This window comes from Nannospalax galili, unplaced genomic scaffold (genome assembly GCF_000622305.1).
Source record: "Nannospalax galili isolate Female #2095 unplaced genomic scaffold, S.galili_v1.0 scaffold158, whole genome shotgun sequence".
In the NCBI taxonomy this organism is placed as follows: Eukaryota; Metazoa; Chordata; class Mammalia; order Rodentia; family Spalacidae; genus Nannospalax; species Nannospalax galili.
The window spans coordinates 9,994,359-10,013,654 of record NW_008345290.1 but is presented as its reverse complement, the minus strand read 5'-3'; the positions used below and the strand labels follow the sequence as shown (position 1 = coordinate 10,013,654).

General features: G+C 43.9%; 1 long non-coding RNA gene across 1 annotated transcript in view; it reads left to right on the top strand.

Annotated features, from left to right (window-relative positions):
- The window catches only part of LOC115071771, a 34,561-nt gene that overhangs the window by 8,474 nt on the left and 6,791 nt on the right, over positions 1-19,296 (top strand). The gene's annotated exons all lie outside the window — the stretch shown is intronic.

Sequence of the window (19,296 nt, the reverse complement as noted above, 5' to 3'; positions counted from 1 at the left end):
CTTTCTTTCTTTCTTTCTTTCTTTCTTTCTTTCTTTCTTTCTTTCTTCTTGCTTTCATGGTGCTTTTTGCTACTCTAACATTACCCCTCTGAAGAGGTAACCCTAAACTCTTTTAGGGATTAGATAAGAGTTCCCAAATACCTTTGTCATTTTTGGCCTTTGGAACAGAATATGTTGCTAAGAGGACCAAGGACATTTTGACTTTTAGCCAAGAAACTGGCTACTTTTCTTTGGGGTCTTTTTTACCCTAACTGCCTAGCTAATTCCTACCTCCTATTCTTATCACACCATCCTCTGAAGAGGTTACCCAAATTGCTGATAGGAAATTGGGACACAGACTGCCCTGGCTTCTTCCATGCTGAACAGGTATGCAGGGTGAGGCAATTGGGGTACCCCTTCAGTGGGTCTATCTAAAAGACTCCCAAATTGCATAACTCTTATCTGTAGGGAGAAAAGAAAGTCCTTGAGTGGTGGATAGGTGATGTGAAGGAGAAGTAAAGGCAAAAGTAATTAGCATTACAAGTTCTAGACAGGGAACTAGAAAAAAGCCAGAACAGGGCAAATTCAAATGTTCATATCAGAGTCTATTGGGATTTCTTGACGAGTGCTTCCAAAAGCATCCCTCTATTGGGTTCCTCCACAGTTTTCTTTTGTCTGCTAAGGCTGGACTCAAGAATGATAGATTCAGGATTTGCTTTCAGATATTTTGATAGCTGTTGGAGTGGTTAGAATCAGTGTCAGTTCCCTCTCAAAGGCTTCATCAAGTGGAGGCAGGATCCGGGAGCTCTCAGGCAGTCCCCTGTGTTCTCAGCCCCTATGCATTCTCTGGTAGTCTGCAGAGATCACAGCTGCTACCATATTGCTGCTTTTTTCATAAATAGCAAGGACATGGAATCAGCCAGATGCCCATCAATAGATGAGTGGATAATAAAAACATGTTATATACACACAATGGGATTTTATTCAGCTGAATATATGGAACTAAACAATTTTCAGGAAAATAGATGGAAGTGGAAAATGTTATACTAAGTGAGGTAGCCCACGCCCAGCAAAACACTTATATGTGGATCTTAGCTTCTGAGTTTTTATATATGTGCATCTATGTGAAAATGAAGGAGGGTAGGAGCCAAGAAACTTCTGGTCTATAGCCCTTTCATTTGGCATTTCAAAGCTGGGGATAGAGGATGGGGCCTATGACTCTATTTTAAATTCCTCCTCTTCCTCTCCTGCTGCTGAAACCTTTGCTCACAGAGGAAACACAAGCATACTGCTACAGTTGAAGTTTCCAGTGTGCTCTGCACAGGAGCAGTAGCCATCCTGAAAGCGTGGAGCTGTCTGCCAGTGGCTTAGAGTCAGAGCTCCTCTCTTCCTCTGACTGCTGGTAGGTGACAGTTCAGCCTTGTTGCTGTTGAACTGTTCTCTGGCTTCCCACTAATTCTGTGCTGACAGCATCTGCCTATACGGGTCCATGCCCCACCTGGCACATTTCTTTCTAGTTCCTAGAAGAAACAGCATTCACCTACACTCCAGGGATTACTGCTTTCGGCGTCTCTCTCAAATAGTGTCATCCGCAGGCAGAAAAATAAGCGCGCTGTTTCCTCTTGGATTAAGAAGTCATCTTCCAGACAGACTTTTGACACGGGAACGATTTGAATATTCTTTACCAAGAAAAATAGCACCTAATTGGGCCAAGAGAGAATGAAACCAGCTGCCACTTTCACAATTACTTAAACACATACACCCATCAAAGTGCTGCTTTGTTTTGTCACAAGTGAAGTCTGATTGTCACTATACTTTCTATCAGTCCATGCAAATGTCACTATGCTTCCTACTTTCTCCATGCAAATTGGGTGGAGAAAGAAGTTCAGTAGGCACCAGAACTCATTTTAAACATGATGTCTGCCCATAGATATTGCAGACTGAAAACAGTCTAACAAGGAATGTTAAGCAGACATCATGGTCCATTTTCCTACTATTCTCTCTGAAAATATGATCTTAAAGATGTCAACAAAAGCAAATGGGTTTCTGTGTTTTAAGAAGAGATAAGTGGCATGGTGGCTGAATTGGGAATAATGGACACTGTGGACAGTGGACAGGAATGACAAATTTCTAGGAGAGTTCAATTTTTATAAAAAATACTTTTGAAGCCGGGAGTGCTGGTGCACGCCTTTAATCCCAGCACTCAGGAGGCAGAGGCAGGTGAATCTCTGTGAGTTCAAGGCCAGCCTGGTCTACATAGTGAGTTCCAGGCCAGCTGTGGTTACTGGGAGACCCTGTCTCAAAATAGACCAAAAAAAAAAAAAAAAAAAAAAACTTTTGAAAAGATTTAAAGAGTTCATCAACTTAGGAACTGGGTATTATATATAGTTATTTGTAGAGAAGTTTCTAGCCTTTAAAGCGTTTTTGCCTTAGGTATGTTAAGACAAGGACAATTGTTCTTATTTTACAGATGATAGTCACATTATAATTCAGATTCTGCTTCATTTTTCCAAGCCTGAGTGAAATGTTTCCCTTGTTCTGTACTGCTTCCTGGTCCCTTATGACCTACCTCCTCTGGCCTGCTGAGAAAGAAATCACTTATTCATTCCTTGAACTGGCACTGGTGAAAAGCCATCGAGAATGTTACAGGAAGGAAGGGGATGCTGACATCCTGGGTCCTGCAGCAAAGAGCTATCTAGTAATGTATAATGTCTAAACTTCAGATCCCTGAGGAACCAAAAAATAAGAAATAAATAAGTCAGAAGATCCGGCAGATGATGTCCAAAATATCTTTTATTGCTGGTAAAGGTGATGTAGGAAGATGTCACTCAGTGGGAGGGCTGAATGGGACAAATGTGAGGCGTATGGAGATCTGGGCCAGCCTCCTTTAGAGCACAAAAGGCCTGTTTCCTGCCAGGACACTGAGCAGAGTCAGCAGTCGTCCTCCCCTTAGAGCACGTGGACAACTTATACCAGGAGTGGACAAAATGGCCAGAAGGACCAGATTATCTCAGGGGAAGCAAGGAGTAAGGCCCCACTATTGGAGAACTCTAGACACATTTGTTTTTGTGGGTTTCAACTCAGAACCCCAAGGTAGAGAGGTGCATATGCTCCACCAGTGCTACTCGGGTCCCTCTGTGCAGGACCAGGACTCTGTATGGCATCTGCTATGTGATGTTAGTGTCTTCACCTGTTTCCCTCCAGGAAGCAAAATACTGGAGGGTGTGGACCATTTCTCTATAAGTGCCCATCACAACCTGAAGCAGGATAGCCCCCCATCACTGTTTGTTGAATGTCCCTGTAACATCGTGACCCAACCCAGTTTATCAGAAAACAGGGCTCCAGTCCAAAGCTCTGGTTCCTGGCCCAGTAGCATTGTACCCTGAGCTGCTTTTTGGCAGCTGTGCCATGATAACCTACATCCCCACACATCACAACCAACCCCATGCACCACAACAAAAGGGGTAGTGGGAATAAGTAGTGGGAATAAGAAGGGGTAGTAGGAATAAGAAGATTAATAAGGGTCTAGAAAGATGGCTCAGTGGTTAAGAGCACTGGCTTCTCTTGCAGAGGACCTGGGTTTGATTCCCAGCACCCACATGGTAGCTAACAACCATCCATAACTCCAATTCTGGGAGATCCAATGCCCTCTTCTGACCTCTAGGGCATTGCATGACATGGGTGCACGTATCTACATGCAAGCAATACACTCATACACATAAAATAAGAAATAAGGGTTATAGGCCTATAATCCTAGCACTTGGGGGGCAAGAGGATTGCGTGAGTATGAGGCTAGCCTGGGCTACAGGGTGAAACTGTGTGTCATAAAACAAACAAAACAACTCAGCATCTACACTGTGCTATGTAGTGTGTTCGCCAGGTTTTCACTGCTGTGACAAAATACCTGAGATATTCTGCTCATAGGAAGGAAGGCTTTCTTTTGGCTCACATTTTTAGAGGTTTAGGTCTCAGGTCAGTTGACTCCATCTCTTTCTGTCATGACAGGGAACATGTGACAAAGCAGAACTGCTCACTTCCTTGTGTCTGGGAAGGGGCCAGGGTCTCAGCATTTCCTTCAAGAACATGCCTCTGTGTTTGTTATCTTTCCATCACTGGGACAAAAATGCCTGAGAAAAACAGCTTAACGAATGAAAGATTTCTTCCAGTTCATGGTATCAGAGGTTTTAGCCATTGGTCATCTGTTTCTATGCTCTAGGTCAGCAGTGAGGCAGGAAATCACAGTGTTGGGAGCAAGTGACAGAGGCTGCTTACCTCACAAGTGTCAAGTGAAGAAATATTATCCATGATTCTATTTCACATCGGAAATGGAACCTGGAGACAAGCTTTTCTTTAAGCAGCTCTGAGAGCATGAGAAAAAAAAAACAAAACAAAAACAGTCCTTTACAGTGGGAAAGCAGTGGGAGAAACTGATGGACCTGATGGGCAAAAATGATCCGATATGGACTGAGAAGTGGGAATACTGAGCTGCATCAGCTCTCACCCATGTGTGTGAGGCAGGGTGCAGGAGAAGTCAGGAGAGAAGCCCAGGCTAGCCAGCACCATTTCAGGGGGCTCTGGAATCTGGGAAGCCGCCTGCCCTTCCCTGCAGCCTCAGGCACCCATGTCACTTCACAAACCTGCTCAGGGACCTCCTGAAACTCCAAAAACCAGTGATGAAGGGAAAAGTGCCATGTAGAAAGCCAGGTAGGGAAATACTGGTGACAGACGAGGCAGTCATCGGTGAGTCAGTCTGGCACAGAAAGCAATGGGATCGTAAGATACAAACTGATGGGACTGAAGCCTCAAGGAGACAGAGATTCTTCTGTTTGATACTTCACAAAAATTGAATCTACCACACAATCCCGGGGGATTTCAAAAGATCAGTTTGTTTGCTATCTGTAAAGGGAAGGAGCGGGTCTTCCAGCTCATGAAGATTGAACTGTTGCAAGCAGGCCCAAAACTCTGCAGACTGGACCAGCTAAATTCAAATGTGGGCAAGAGAGCTGAGGTAGGCCGGCAGAACAAGTATGGGGAAAACCATAGAGGAGTACGTCACAGCGTCTGACGACAAATGCTCTCCCAAACAGAGCTCAGCCCAAGCCTCAGCATAGGCGTATTCCCAGCATGACCTAGCACTAGCTGAGAAGAAAAGATCTGCCCTTTACTGGCGTTTTCCTGTGACATTGCAGAGAAAGTGCCCAGGAAGCCCCCTTCCCTTCTTTCTTCCTGTCATTTTTTAAAAATCTGTCTCTCTTTCCACAGGACTGTGTAGGATAACCTGATTCTTAATGTTTACCCTTTTAAGTACAAACAATGGATTTGAAAAACCCACAGAACGTTACATATAAAATAAGGATTTCACCTATCGTTGGTCTTTCCCAGCTGTTCTGACACTTAGGTATCAATTACCTCTCAATCCAGAAACTTTCACTCTTCAAATGTAATAATCAGAAGAGCGAGACCTACCTGGTCTTTGTATCTTGTCAAATCAGTAAGCACCATTTCAAAAAGGTTTGATAGCCTTTTTAGCTTGGCCTGATGGAAACTGCCAATTTCTACAATTGGTGGGCATTTTTAATATTTGTTTATTTATTTTCATGTGAGAGGGTACATGTGTACCATAGCACATGTATAGAGGTCAGAGGTCAACTTGTGGGAGTTGGTTCTCTTGGTTCCCTCTTTTCACATGTAGGTCCTGGGATTCCAACTCAGGTCATCAAGCTCAGTGGCAAGGGCCTTTAAGACCTGCTAAGCCATCGCGCCAAAATCTATCAAAGAATCTGAAGAGAAAGAGAAGAGGAAGAGGAAGGGGCTGAGATCTCATTATTCCCTTCTAGGGCACCCCAACCTCCCAGGAGGCCTCCTCTCTTCAAGGTCCTCCACTGCCAGCTGTGCCATGCTTTTAGCACACAGATCTTTAGGAGATGCTTACCAAACCACAGCATAGTTATAAGAAAACTGTGCATTCAGACCCCACTGAGGATCTTGGAACAATTCCCATGCTGATAAGAAAGAACAGTCATCATCATGGTTTGGATCTGAAATGTCTCTCAAGGGTCCATGTGCTAAAGGTATAATCACCCACATTTGACACTACTAGAGGAAGGATCAGGTCACAGGTATGCCTCTGAAGGAGGTTCTGGGGCCATGACCCCTTCCTCTCTCTTCTTCCACCATTCCACCATTGTGATGTTTTGTCTTGCCAAAGGTCTAAAGAGATACATCCAAGAAACCACGCTTTGAAACCTCCAAACATGTGTGCCCAAATTAATCTTTCTTCCTTTTAAGGAGATTATCTCGGGTGTTTTGTCACAAGAACAGAAAGCTTACTAATGCATCTGTATCATAACTCATAGTTCACTCTGTTAGCTATTTTAACTTGAATAGTAGTGATCCCCCTGCCAAAGCCACACAGAATTGAAAGGACTCAATCTCAGGTCATTGTCTTTGTAGTCATTGAGTTCTTCTGGACTGAGTCTACAGTTTACTGTCAGGAATTTGAAGAATGGCACAGATGGCAGTGTGCACAAGACCTGGCTCCCTTAACTTCAAACTACTCCGTAGAGTCTGCCTGTGTCAGAGGCAGCCTCTGTAGCTCAGCATTCTTCAGGAGAACATGATTCTTACCCAATGATAAATAGAGATATGTTTGATGCTTCATCTTCATGGACAACCTGACTGACCGCATTTGAATCATGTAGGAGCCATACATCTGGGAATGTTTATGAGAATGCTTTCAGAAAGGTTTAGTGAAGTAGGAAGACCTACCCTGAATGTGGGTGGCACCATCCCATGCCTGGTGGGGCCTGAACTAAATGAAAAGGAGAAAGTGAGCTGAGCACTGCATTTGTCCCTCTCTTACTCTCACTGAAGAAGCAAGGTGGCCAGCTGCCTCAAACTCCTGTCACCACACCATCCCTGCCATGACCAATTGGACCCTCAAACCATCAGCCCAAATAAGTCTTTCCTTCTTCAAGTTGCTTTACTCACATTTTGTCACAGCAATAAGAAAAGTAACTAATACAACATGTGACCTTAAGACTTTCAGATCTATATTAACACCCAATAGTAACTGCAGAGATCATTTTAAGAACTTCAACAAGGAAACAGTTTTTGGAGAAGGGCTAGTATGTTATATAGTTTAGAAATGTTGGGGCAGGGTGATAATGAAAAGCAGATCAACTTTGTGTCTTTAAAAAAAAGATTTGATGGTGAACCCTCTTGTCTGAATCCAGGGCTGGCCCAGTCCCAACCCCACCCTTGGCAGGTGCGGCTGCTTCCATTATGTACACTATGTACATTTTACAGGATTGAAAATGACTCAGTTTTAAAGGTTTTTGATGGCAATGCACTTTCTCTTTTAGTTCTAACAAACAGACAAAAAATGCAGTCAATATCAATGATAACTGGCACATACTGTGGTTGCTGCTCTGTGCTAGATGCAGGGCTCTGTGGTTTGTGGGTGTTGTCATTTCCTCCTGATACCCCCACTATGAGGCATTCTCTGTTGTTACCTCCAGCCAGCAGATAAGGGAACTCATGCTGGAGATACCCACAGTTAGTAAGTAGTAGATCCATCTGGACCTAGTCCTCTGATCCAGGGCCTGTCGTCTTGACCTTCAGGCTCTGCTATTATCTATTCTGTGTCCACACAACATAAGTCCATCATGCAGAATACAACATGTCACATAGAATAGTGACTCTATGGGAGAGTCTTTTCAAGGCCAGGAACTATAAATAAACCACTGTATATAAATACACCATTATATTTAGTCCTCACAGTAGCCACCCCCACTACCAAGGCAAGTGTTGCAAACTCCCTTTCCCTTGCACAACATTGAATTGCTTTTAGAGTCAGTAAGTGATGAAGTACATGTTCATACCCAAGCATTTTCATTTGCTAGTTCTATTATCTTACACTTCTTGCCTACATGGTGCCCTGAGCCCCACAGTGCATCAAAACCCCACAGTGCATCAAAACATCCTTATGCAAAAAAAAGATGTTGTCAATCTAGTTGGAGAACCGGATATTCAGTCTCCCAGACTACCTTGCAGCCAAGGTGCCACAGGCCAGACCAATGAGCTATTCATAGGAAATCTGCTAGTAGAGGTGGATGGGTTCTTGGAAAACTTTCACTCTCCTGATATCTTAGTATCCTAGTCTTCCTTGAATGTGGATGGCAATGGTGGATCTGTAGTCATGAGGCACAAGCAAAAGGAAACTAAGAGATGGTTACCTGAACATCACAGAGCTATTGAATCAATGCTGTTAATCACCTGTGTATTTTGTTTGATTTTGTTGTGACAGGGTCTTGCTATGACTACTAGGCTGGCCTCAATCTTATGATCCTCTCTCCTGCTTCAGCCTCCTGAGTCCTGAGATTACAGGCATGGGCTGTCATACCTAATTTCCTCTGCTCTTCTTATGAAAAATAAATTTTATTTAAGCTACTCCTAATTTATATTCTGTTACTTGCAGCCAAAGACAACCCTAATTTATAGATAATACCCATTTCAAGTAGCTTCATGTTTCATATGTCTGAGAGTTAAACTTTTTAAAAAATACCTATTTTAATTGATTTTTCCTTGCCTTCTTAAAGAGAGTACCCTGAATATATTATTGTTTAAAATACTCAGTGTTATAAGACATGATACTCTAAGCAGTTGCTCATCTGAGAATAAGCAAGAGTTGCTCCCTGTGTGCCAGGTGGCCATGTCTGGTCAAAGACACATTTACTGGATCCCAAGAAGTCATTTCCAGGCCACCTAGTAGGCATGAAAGCTTCAGTCAAGCAAGGGTGTTAGGTAAATAGATGTTCACTGGCTCACCCAGGAGACAGGACTGACTGATACCAGGAGAATGCAGAAGCCATGAGACAAGACTTGACATGGAATCTTGTAGAAACCACTCAGTGGCAAAACACCTATAGTCCCAGCTATTGAGAAGACTGAGGCAAGAGCACTGATCATCTGCTTCCAGAACTTTCAGGTCAACCCGGGCAACATAGCAAGACCCCGAGTCCAAAAAAAAAAGTGGCAGTGGAGAGAAAGACTCAGAAATAACAGGAGCCAAGAGGTAGAGAGAAGGAAAGTCAGAAAGTTTTATGGTAATGGGATATATTAGTTACTGTTCTAGTTGCTATGACAAATATCTGACAAAAACAACTTAAGGGGCTGGAGAGGTGGCTCTCCGATGGTTAAGAGCACTGGCTGCTTTTGCAGAGGACCTGGGCTTGGTTCCATGCACCCACATGGTAGCTAACAACTGTCCATAACTCCAGTTTAAGAGGATCCAACACCCTTTTCTGACCTTCACAGGCAATGCCTGGCATTGGTACAGTTACATACATGCAGGCAGAATACTCATATACCTAAAATAAAAATAATAAATATTTTTAAAAAACAAGAAAGACAGGGTTTATTCTGGCTCTCAGTTTAAAGGTGGTCTATTATGTCAAGGAAGGCACAGTGGCAGGAATATGAGGTGGCTGGTTGCATTACATCCACAGTCAGGAAGCTGAGAAGAAAGCAGGTGCTCCACTCACTTTCTCCTTTTTATTCAGTGCACAGCTCTACTCCATCCATGGTGACACCCACACTCAGGATGGACTTTCCCTCTTCAGTTAAACCTTTCTGGAAACAGTCTCATAAAGTATCCAGAAGTATGTTTCCATGGTGATTCTAAATCTAGTGATGTTCACAATGAAGATCAACTGTAACAACACCCCTTGTCAACTTGACAAACAAATCACTTTAAATACTAATTACCCATGCCTCTGAAAGTCTCATTTTCACCTCATCATGTAAAATACATTTAGGCTATCTTTAAACATACCCACAGTCTTCAACAGTCCCCCAAATATTTAAAGACCTGAAGTTTCTTCTGAGACTCAAGGTAAACTGTCAACTATGAGTCCCCATTTAAAAATGAAACAAAACAGGTTACATACTTCAGACGTACAATGCCACAGAGTAAACATTGCCATCACAACAGGGAGGAATGGCAAAAACTGAACCAAGTAAGACTAAAACTTATCAGGGCAGATACCAAATATTTTTATGTTTGTTTGTTTGGGGGTATTTAAAAACATATTTCATTTATTTATTTATTTACTTTTGGTATTTTTGAGACAGGGTCTCCCTTTAGCCCCAGCTGGCCTGGAGCTTGCTGTGTAGACCAAGCTGAGCCTCGAACTCACAGAGATCCACCTGCTTCTGCCTCCTGAGTGCTGGGATTAAAGGCATGAGCCACCACACCCGGCTTTAATTATTTTTATGTGTATGAACATATTTCCTGCATGCATGTGCATGCACCCAAGTCATGTAATGCCTGTGGGGGTCAGAAGAGGAAGTTGGATCCCTTGGAACTGGAGTTACAGACAGTTGTTAGCTGCCATGTGGGTGCTGGGAATTGAACCTGGGTCCTCCGCAAGGGCCATTTCTCAGGCCCCCAGATACCAAATCTTGCAATTTCATGTGCAGAATCTAGAGTTCATGATGGAATCATGTGGTTCCAAAGGGCTTAGGCAGCCCTGCTCTTAAACTCTGCTGCCTGCTGCACACATAACCTCTTTCTTGGGTCAACTATACTTCATACCTGCAACTTTCCTTGGTGACACTCCATGGTCTTAGTCTTTCGTTAACATCCTGGACCCTCCCTGTCAGGGTTACTGATCCTGCCTCACATTGCCTGGTCTCTATAGCTTTCAGAAACTGTGGCACAAGACTCTATGACCCCTCTCTTGCATCTTGCCTGTCTGTAAAACTGTAGTGCTTGGATGATTGCTGCCAAGTTCTGCCAGTGTGAGATATAGCCTGACCCCCATGAACCATAGTTGCAGTGGCTTCTGCGTGCTGACCTAGGGGAACACTTTCCTGGATGTTTGTTTTTGATCAGGGAATCCCTTCTGAAGCAGTCTCAGTTTAGGCTTTCCCAGATGAATTTGGATTTTCACAAGATGGAGTCTTCCATGGGCGGGTGTTGCCCTCAGAGTACCTTTCTGTTGTTCCAATGCAGAGCAGTTTTCTTTTTAATGCCTTAACAATTATAGCCAATTTCTCAGCATCCTTCTCTGCAGTTCAAACCAGATCCCTTACCTGCCAAGCTGTACATGTTTTATATCTTTCCTTTCCCCCTTGTGGCTCTCTGTGCTGGACAGCTTCAGTTGTCAACTTGACAAACTTGGGAAGAGGAAGCCACAATTAGGGAATTTTCTCTTTCAGATTGATCTGTGGGCATCTTTGTGAGGCATTTTCTTGATTGCTGAGTAATATAGGAGGGCTCAGCCCACTGTGGGTAGTGCCACCTGAGGGCAGATGGTCCTGGGTTGTAGAGGAAAGCAAGCGGAACACAGGCCAGAGGAGCAAGTCAATAAGGAGCATTCCTCTGTGCTCTGTGCCACCAGGTTCCTGCTTGAGCTCCTGCTCTGGCTCCTCTTGATGAAAGACTGTACTGTAAGCTGAAATAAACCCTTTCCCCCCAAGCCAGTTTTGGTCATGGTGTTCATCACAGCAGTAGAAGGCAAACTAGGACATTCTCTCATTGTAGTCCTAAGAACAAGCAGTGAGTAGTAACCCTGTACAGCCTTCATGGTATCCTGTCTTGAGATTTCTTCCACCAAACAAATTAGTTCATTAGTTTTGAATTCAGGCCCATTCAAATTCACAGGATACAAGCAGAATGCAGCCAGATTCTTTGCCAAAATATAACATGAATGGCACCCAGTTCAGTTTTTGATACTTTGTTCCCGTCACAAGATGGATCTCCATTGTCCGCATTTTGTCTTTCAAATTCCCACGAGAATGGCCCATTAATCTCTTCTTGCAACATTTCAGGGCTTCTCTATGCCATAGCTCCAAACTCTTCCACATTCCTCCTGCAATCAATTCCAAAGGCTTAAAGAATCACATGGGTAAGTTTATCACAGCTGAGTCCATCTCCTTGGTACCAATTTTCTATTTTAGTTACTTTTCTAATTACTGTGACAAAAGCAACTTAAGGAAGATAGGGTTTATTTTGGCTACCAGTTTGAAGTTACAGTCCATTGTGGCAGGGGAAACATGGAGGCAGGATCATGAGGTAGCTGGTCACATTCCATCCACACTTAGGAGGTAGACAGAGGAATGCTGGTGCTCAGTTTACTTTCTATTTTTTTCCTTTTATTTTTTTATTTTTTTTTGAGACAGGGTCTCCCTATAGCCCTAGCTGGCCTGGAACACACTATGTAGGACCAGTAGACCAGACTGGGCTTGAGCTCACAGAAATCCACCCACCTCTGCCTCCCAAGTGCTAGGATTAAAGGCATGCACTACCACACCTGGCCACTTTCTACTTTTCATTTAGTCTGGGACCCTTCTCCATAGATAGTGTGTTACCCACATTCAGGGTGGGTCTTACCTCCTCACTTAAATCTTTCTGGAAACAGCCTCACAGATATATCCAGAAGTGTATTTTCATGGAGGTTGTAAAGTCTGTAGATTTGTCAATTAAGATTATCCATAAAATGGGATAATCTACAATAGCACAACCTCCAACCAAGGTTGGAAGACATCAATGACTATTAGTGAGTAGGAAGATGCCAGACACCTTGCTCTAGACTTTCCAAATGATCCGCTAGAGCTCTCTGCAGACACAGGAACTGCTATGATCCCTGATGGGTCACTAACTGAGCTGTAGCTGATGAATCCATATCATTAGGCCATGCCATCTCCCCAGACCCATAATAGCCCATGAGGACACTATAGTCTTGGTCTTCTGAAGGAGCTATCCAACAGGAGGCCACCAATATTCATCACCCTCAGCATCAGTCCTGGGATAGGCTGCATACACTATGAAGCCCATGGGCGAGGTGCATTTGGAGCAGTATCTATCTTGTGTAGTCTACGTGGCACCTTAAAAAGATGTTCACTTGGAAGCTGGGCATGGTGGCACATGCCTTTAATCCCAGCACTCAGGAGGCAGAGGCAAGCAGATCTCTGTGAGTTCAAGGCCAGCCTGGTCTACATAGTGAGTTCCAGGACAGCTGGAGCTACACGGAGACCCTGTTTCAAAAAGACCAAAAAAAAAAAAAAAAGATGTTCACTTCGACACCTTTTAGTGATGTGTGTTCTCCCATTTGTCACAGTCCTCACCTCCCTCTTCTTTAGAAAGCTGCTCCACATCAACATTTCTGCTGTTTAATTGGTTCCCACTGGCAGCCTCAGGCAAACAGTTACAGAGGTGTTCACCTAGGGCTCTGGAATGTCCCCTATGGCCAAGAGTCTTCCTCATTTCTAGGTCCTGCAGACCACAGCTTGTGTATTCTGTCACTGCATCATAAACTTGCTCTTTCGATACAGCATCTGCTTCTCATAACTCCCAGCATCCCTTATTATCACCGCTGCTTTCTGCTCTTGGGCACCTGATTTCTATCAAGCCTGTCTTGCTCCGTGTACTAGTGGCTGGCTTCTGTGGTCATAGTTAATTAACACATACTTCTCTTTCCCCAGCAAGCTTTGCATGTCTGCACAGTATGGTCTTGGGAGCGTAGCTCTGGTTAGCAGTGTTGTGAGCTGGGTCCCAGAAGTCATGCATTAGCATCAATCAGTTCTGCTTTTTGTTTTCCTGAAGACTTTTAAGTCCAAAGGAATTCAAGAGACCCAAAAGATTCAGGGGCTAGTGACAGAGTTGGCTTGTCCAATGCTCAAAGTACACAGTTGTGGAAATGACGAAAGGTGAATTGTCTGTGGGTTGGTACCTGGGGAGTGGAGTAAACTTTCCATGTGGGATGGGTGTGTTAATTACCTTCATGATACTGTGACCAAATACCTAATAGAAACAACTTAGGAGAGTAAGGTTTGGGACAATGAGCTGGCTCAGCAGGTAAGGTGCTTTCTTTGCAAACCTGATGACCTGAGTTAGATCCCTGAAACCTACAAAAGGGAGCCAGCTCTCTCTTTCTCTTTGTCTCTCTTTCTCTCTCTCTCTGTATCTCTCTCACACACACATACACACACTAGTAATAATAATAATGTTTGTTTTAATTAATTTATTGACTCACTGTAGATTTCAGTCCTTACAGTTGGAGGAAGCATGGTGCAGTGGTCCTGTGGTGACTGTGGGGACATATGTCAGGGGCTCCTCGTATCATGATAGATGAGAAGGCAGAGAGATTGAGGCCAAATTAGGGGCCAGATATAACCTCCATAGGCTTGCCCCTCGTGACCTACCAGCTGCTAAAAGTCCCTCAAGTGTCCCAAAATAGGGCAGCTAACTGGAGAATAAGCTATGGGAGCACATCTTAGATTCAAGCCATAACAATGGGCTGAAATAAACCTGGAAAGGATTACAAAGACAACCCAAACCTACAGGAGGCAGTCTGTGTCAAAGGTGGATGAATGACAGTGCAGGACAGAGTGAACACTAGCAGAAGTGTGTGCACACTCACATGAGCATATTTACATGCAAATGAATTGGCACTGGGGACCTGTGGGAAATTAAGTAAGAACCAATTGGAATCATTGCAGTAAATTATTTAGATATACTGCAAGAGAGTGGTTTGGGGCATGAGTAGTTTTCTAGCTGGTGACCTAAGGCAAAGGACAAATGGAAAGAGGATTGGGATATAGCTAGGCAGTGCAACACTGGTCTAGAATATACTCTTTGATATTGAGAGACAGAGAGAGAGAGAGAGAGAGAGAGAGAGAGAGGCAGAGAGAGAGGCAGAGAGACAGAGAGAAGGAAGAAAGGAAGGAAGGAGGGAGGGAGGAAAAGAGGGAAGGAAGGAGAGAGGGAGGAAGAAAGAAGAAACCATCTAGAATATTTTAAAGATATAAGATGTAACTGACAAGCCTAGACAATTGACTTAATTTGAAAGGCTAAAAGGAGGGAATAATCACAACTGATGTCAAAGTTTTGAGCTCAGTGTACAGTGGTACCAGCCACGTAATGGAAACTTGAGGAAGCTGAACACAGGTAATGAATGCTGTGGCCAAACTGATATTGTCTTCTTCAATGGGAGGCCTTCCTTGCTCACTTATCTGACTGCCTGTGTGGTTGCTGGGACACATTTGCAAATGGAGTGCATTGGGAAAGCCTGGGAGACAAGGACAGGCATGCCTTCTCTTGTCAACATCTATCTTGCCTGGGCTTCTTAGCCAACATGACAAGAAGCTTGCTCTAGACTTCTAAAGAGAATCTTGGGGCTCATTATTGGATGTAACTTCAGAGCAAGGGTCACATTCTTTTGTTGACAAGTAGGTACCAATCCTATTCCATACTATCACCACCCTGGCCAGCAGCTAGTTCTTAGCCTGAACTGATCCATCAAAAGAAAAAGGGGAGGACATTGATCATTGTCGCACTCCCCACCATAGAGCCCCTTCCATCCTCTTAGAACTCAGGGACCACACCTTCAGACAAGTTTATTTATTTAGGCATTTAGGGACCAAACCCAGGATTTCATTTTTGGTAGGCAGGCATTCTACCACTGAGGTACATCCTACCCTCGTGCCTCTGTATCACAGACAACACCAAGTTTCCAGGCTCCAGTAAAAGCAGATGTTCTGAGGCTGTCCAAACTTTGCAGGGAGTTTTGCTGCTGCTGTAGTTCAAACACCTAAATGGGAGGGTGGAGGTGGGGCAGACAGTCTCTGTGGTAATCTGGCTTTGATTTTCATACCACGACCATGTACTTGAGTTTCAAACTAGCTGTGGGCTTTAGAGCATAAATCCACAGCTGCCTATAAGTTCTATATAATTTAATTTTGTTATTGTTTGTGTAAGATTTATTTATATTTGTGTGTGTGTGTGTGTGTGTGTATGTGTGCCTGCATGAGTTTATGTGCATCACATGCATACAGAAAACCAAGACGGCCAGAAGAGGATATCAAATCCCCTGGGGCTAAAGCTATAGGCAGTTGTGAGCTGCCTGATGTAGGTGCTGGGAATTGAACCCAGGTCCTCCATAAGAGCAGTAAACACTTTAAAAAAAAAAAAACCCTAGGTTTATTGTTGGGAGCTATTGATCCATTATGTACATTGAGGTGTGGCAGGCTTGCTTGTTTACTGAGTTTGTGTTTTGCACACCAGTACCTAAACTGCCAAGTCAGGAGGAATGTGTTTATATGGTGGAGTTCACAAGTATTTAACTGCTCCTTGATCCTCAGATACAGATGGGAAAAACAGCTGTTGAAACTAATTGAGTTAAGCAAAGGGTGGTTAGCTGATGTTCTACTGTATAAAAAGGCGGAGCTGAAATAAACCGGGGCTGCAGTCTCTACTGACAGTCCTCCCAAGTATCTTTTCTCTGTCTCTTGTTTTTTCTTTCAATCCTCACTCCCCCTTTCAGGTACTGTCCATCTTGGCCGACTGGCACTGGCAGTTTATATAGTGAGTTCGAGGCCAGCTGAGGTGACAGGAAGACCCTGTCTCAAAAAAGACCAAAAAAATCTTATTTATTGGTTTTATTTTTTATGTGTATGAGTATATTGCCTGCATGTAAGTAAGTATACCCATGTCATGCAATTCCTGAAGAGGTCAGAAGAGGGCATTGGATCCCCTGGAACTGGAGTTGTGGATGGTTGTTAGCTGCCATATGGGTGCTGGAAATCAAACCCGGGTCTTCCACGAGAGCAGCCAGTGTTCTTAACCACTGAACTATGTCTCCAGTTCCAGAAGTAAACATCTTAACTGCTTAGCCAAAGTGGTTTTTATTTTTCATTTTTTGATTCTTTGAGACTGAGTCTCCCTGTAGCCCCAACTGGCCTAGAACTCACTATATAGACCAAGCTGTCCTCATTCTCATAGAGATCCACCTGCCTCTGGCTCCTTAGTACTGGTATTAAGGCTTGGCTATTTTTAGTGAGGCTGGGTCTTGCTATGTAAGTACTTGTTATGTATGTACTTAAGTAAGCTTTGAATCTGCCATTTTCCTGCCTTGATCCGTCAGGTGCTGGGATTACAGGTATTCATTACCATACCCAGCTTTATGAATAATTTTGAACACTAGCATGTAGCCCTTATTATAACCCTCACTACAATCAGGTGGTTTAGGGATATCTGGATTCTTTTTTGTGTTCCAAGGCATTCTGGAGACCCTAAGCGAGTTCATATAGCATGGAATATAATGAGCAGTTGCTCAGGGTAAGCATTTGTGTGAACAGAGGGACACTGGAGTCCCAGTTTGGCTTCTTCAAGCCACTCTGTCCCAGGAATATTAGCTAACATTTCTAAGCCTCAATTTCCACGTCAGTAAAATGGGGATAATGATGATTAGTCCAGAGCAGTGTTGTGATTAACAAATTGTACAGCGAGGTGATATTAATATCTCTTAATGTACAGCAGATTATCCCCAAAATGAGGTGGCTTAAAAATAGTAGCTAAATGGGGCTGGAGAGATGGCTCAGTGGTTAAGAACACTGGCTATTCTTGCAGAAGACCCGGGTTCAAATCCCAGCACCCACATGGCAGCTAACAACTGTCTGTAACTCCAGTTCCAGGGGATCCAGCAGCCTCTTCTGTCCTCTGCAAGCATTGCACAACACGGGTGCACTTACGTATAGCAGGCAATACCATACACATAAAATAAAAATAATAAATTTTTTTTTAAAAAAACACTAGGAACTTCTTTGAAAAAAAATAGCTAGAGTTATCTCACAGGTTCAGAGAACTGGGAATTTAGGATTGACTTAACTGGGTCTGGTTTGAGGTCTTGAAAAGTTCAGAGATGTCAGCAGGGCTATGGTCATCTAACTGCTACCCTGGCCTGGGGGATCTGACTCTTGAGTTTGTATATTCATGTACCTGGTATGTTGGTGCTGGTTGGGAGATGAGAGCCTCAGTTTCTCCCAACATGGGCCTCTAAAGAGAATTGCTGGAATGTTCTCAGAACATGATGATGGATGTGGTGATCAGCCTAAGAGACCCAGGAGAGCTTGCAATACCATTTATGACATAGTCTTAGACATCACACACCACCACACACACTGTGTTCTTTTGTCATATGGACAACATTCTGATTCTTTCCTCCTGGGTGTCAAGAGGAGTCCTTACTCAGCTCAATTCAGTACTGGAGGAAACTGAATGCTGACATTAAAACCAGGAAGTGAGGATCATTGTCAGCTTTCTTGTTTGCTGGAGACAGCCATGATGGCTAGAGAAGACCATGATGATAGCTGGAGACCACCATGATAGCTTGCACCCATAGCTGAACTGCACGGCAGCTACTGATAGAACTACCATTGTTTTGTGCTTCTTGTCACTTCCATCAAGAGAGAACCTTTCCTTTTTTTTCTGAAGTTTCCAGTTTCACATCTACTCTCAGATCTGGTGACCTGCCCCCCCCCCCATTGGTGACACCAGAAAGGACAGCAACCGATGGCCTTCCAGAGTGACTGGAGCAGCTTAGTGCTTAGTGATATTTTGAATCCAGCCTTTTCTGGTTCTCTCTTCCTGGGTGTCTGTTGGGAAACCCTGCTGTTAGGGTTGTAGTTCTCCATGTCTGGATAGCCCTAAGGGGCTCCACGCCAAATGGAAGGACTCCCCTTTTCAGCAGGGGGCCTCCTGCTCTCTTCCTGGCTTACCTAGAAAGTGCCACCAAGCATGGATGCCTGACCTTATCTGGAACATGACCTTTGGCATAGTTACCTGGAGTAAAAACTACCCCCAGGTTTTTTCTATATGATAATCAGGCATTGCCTGATAGTCTGGAAGATAGGAGCCCACTGCCACATGTAAATAAAGCACACTATGAGCACCTATCAGATGAGGCTTTGGCTACTGCCTCCACACTATAAGTTCTCTAGTTCTCCCACTGAATAAACGGAGCTGTTTTCACTGTGTCTGGAGCTGTATCACTGCTATTTCACTGCACCTGGGACCAGCCTCCCCGGAAGGGCTTTCTTCCGTCAGTGCTCACTGGCCATCCTGACCCTGTTCGTCGCTTCTGCTCCCCCTGCCCTTGTGGGCTGGTGGCCAATGACCCGCGAAGAGAGGGAGAGATCCCCGCAGGTGTCAAGAGGAGTCCTCACTCAGCCTGATGGTTTCTCTGATGATTTGCATGCTGTGGTCAGCAGGGACTGCAGGACATAAGAAATTGTTGTCATAAGAAAGATGCTCAGCCATTTCCTTTTTGATACCACTGACCATCAGTCCAGTGAGAACTGGACATGACTAGACACTGACTTGTTGAATATACTGAGATGATACCATTACTGTTCTTTTATAATATTTTATTCATTATTTGTATTTAATGTGTATGAGTATATTGCCTGAATATATGTAAGTGCACCCATGTTGTGCAACAACTGTGGAGGTCAGAAGAGGACATCAGATTTCCC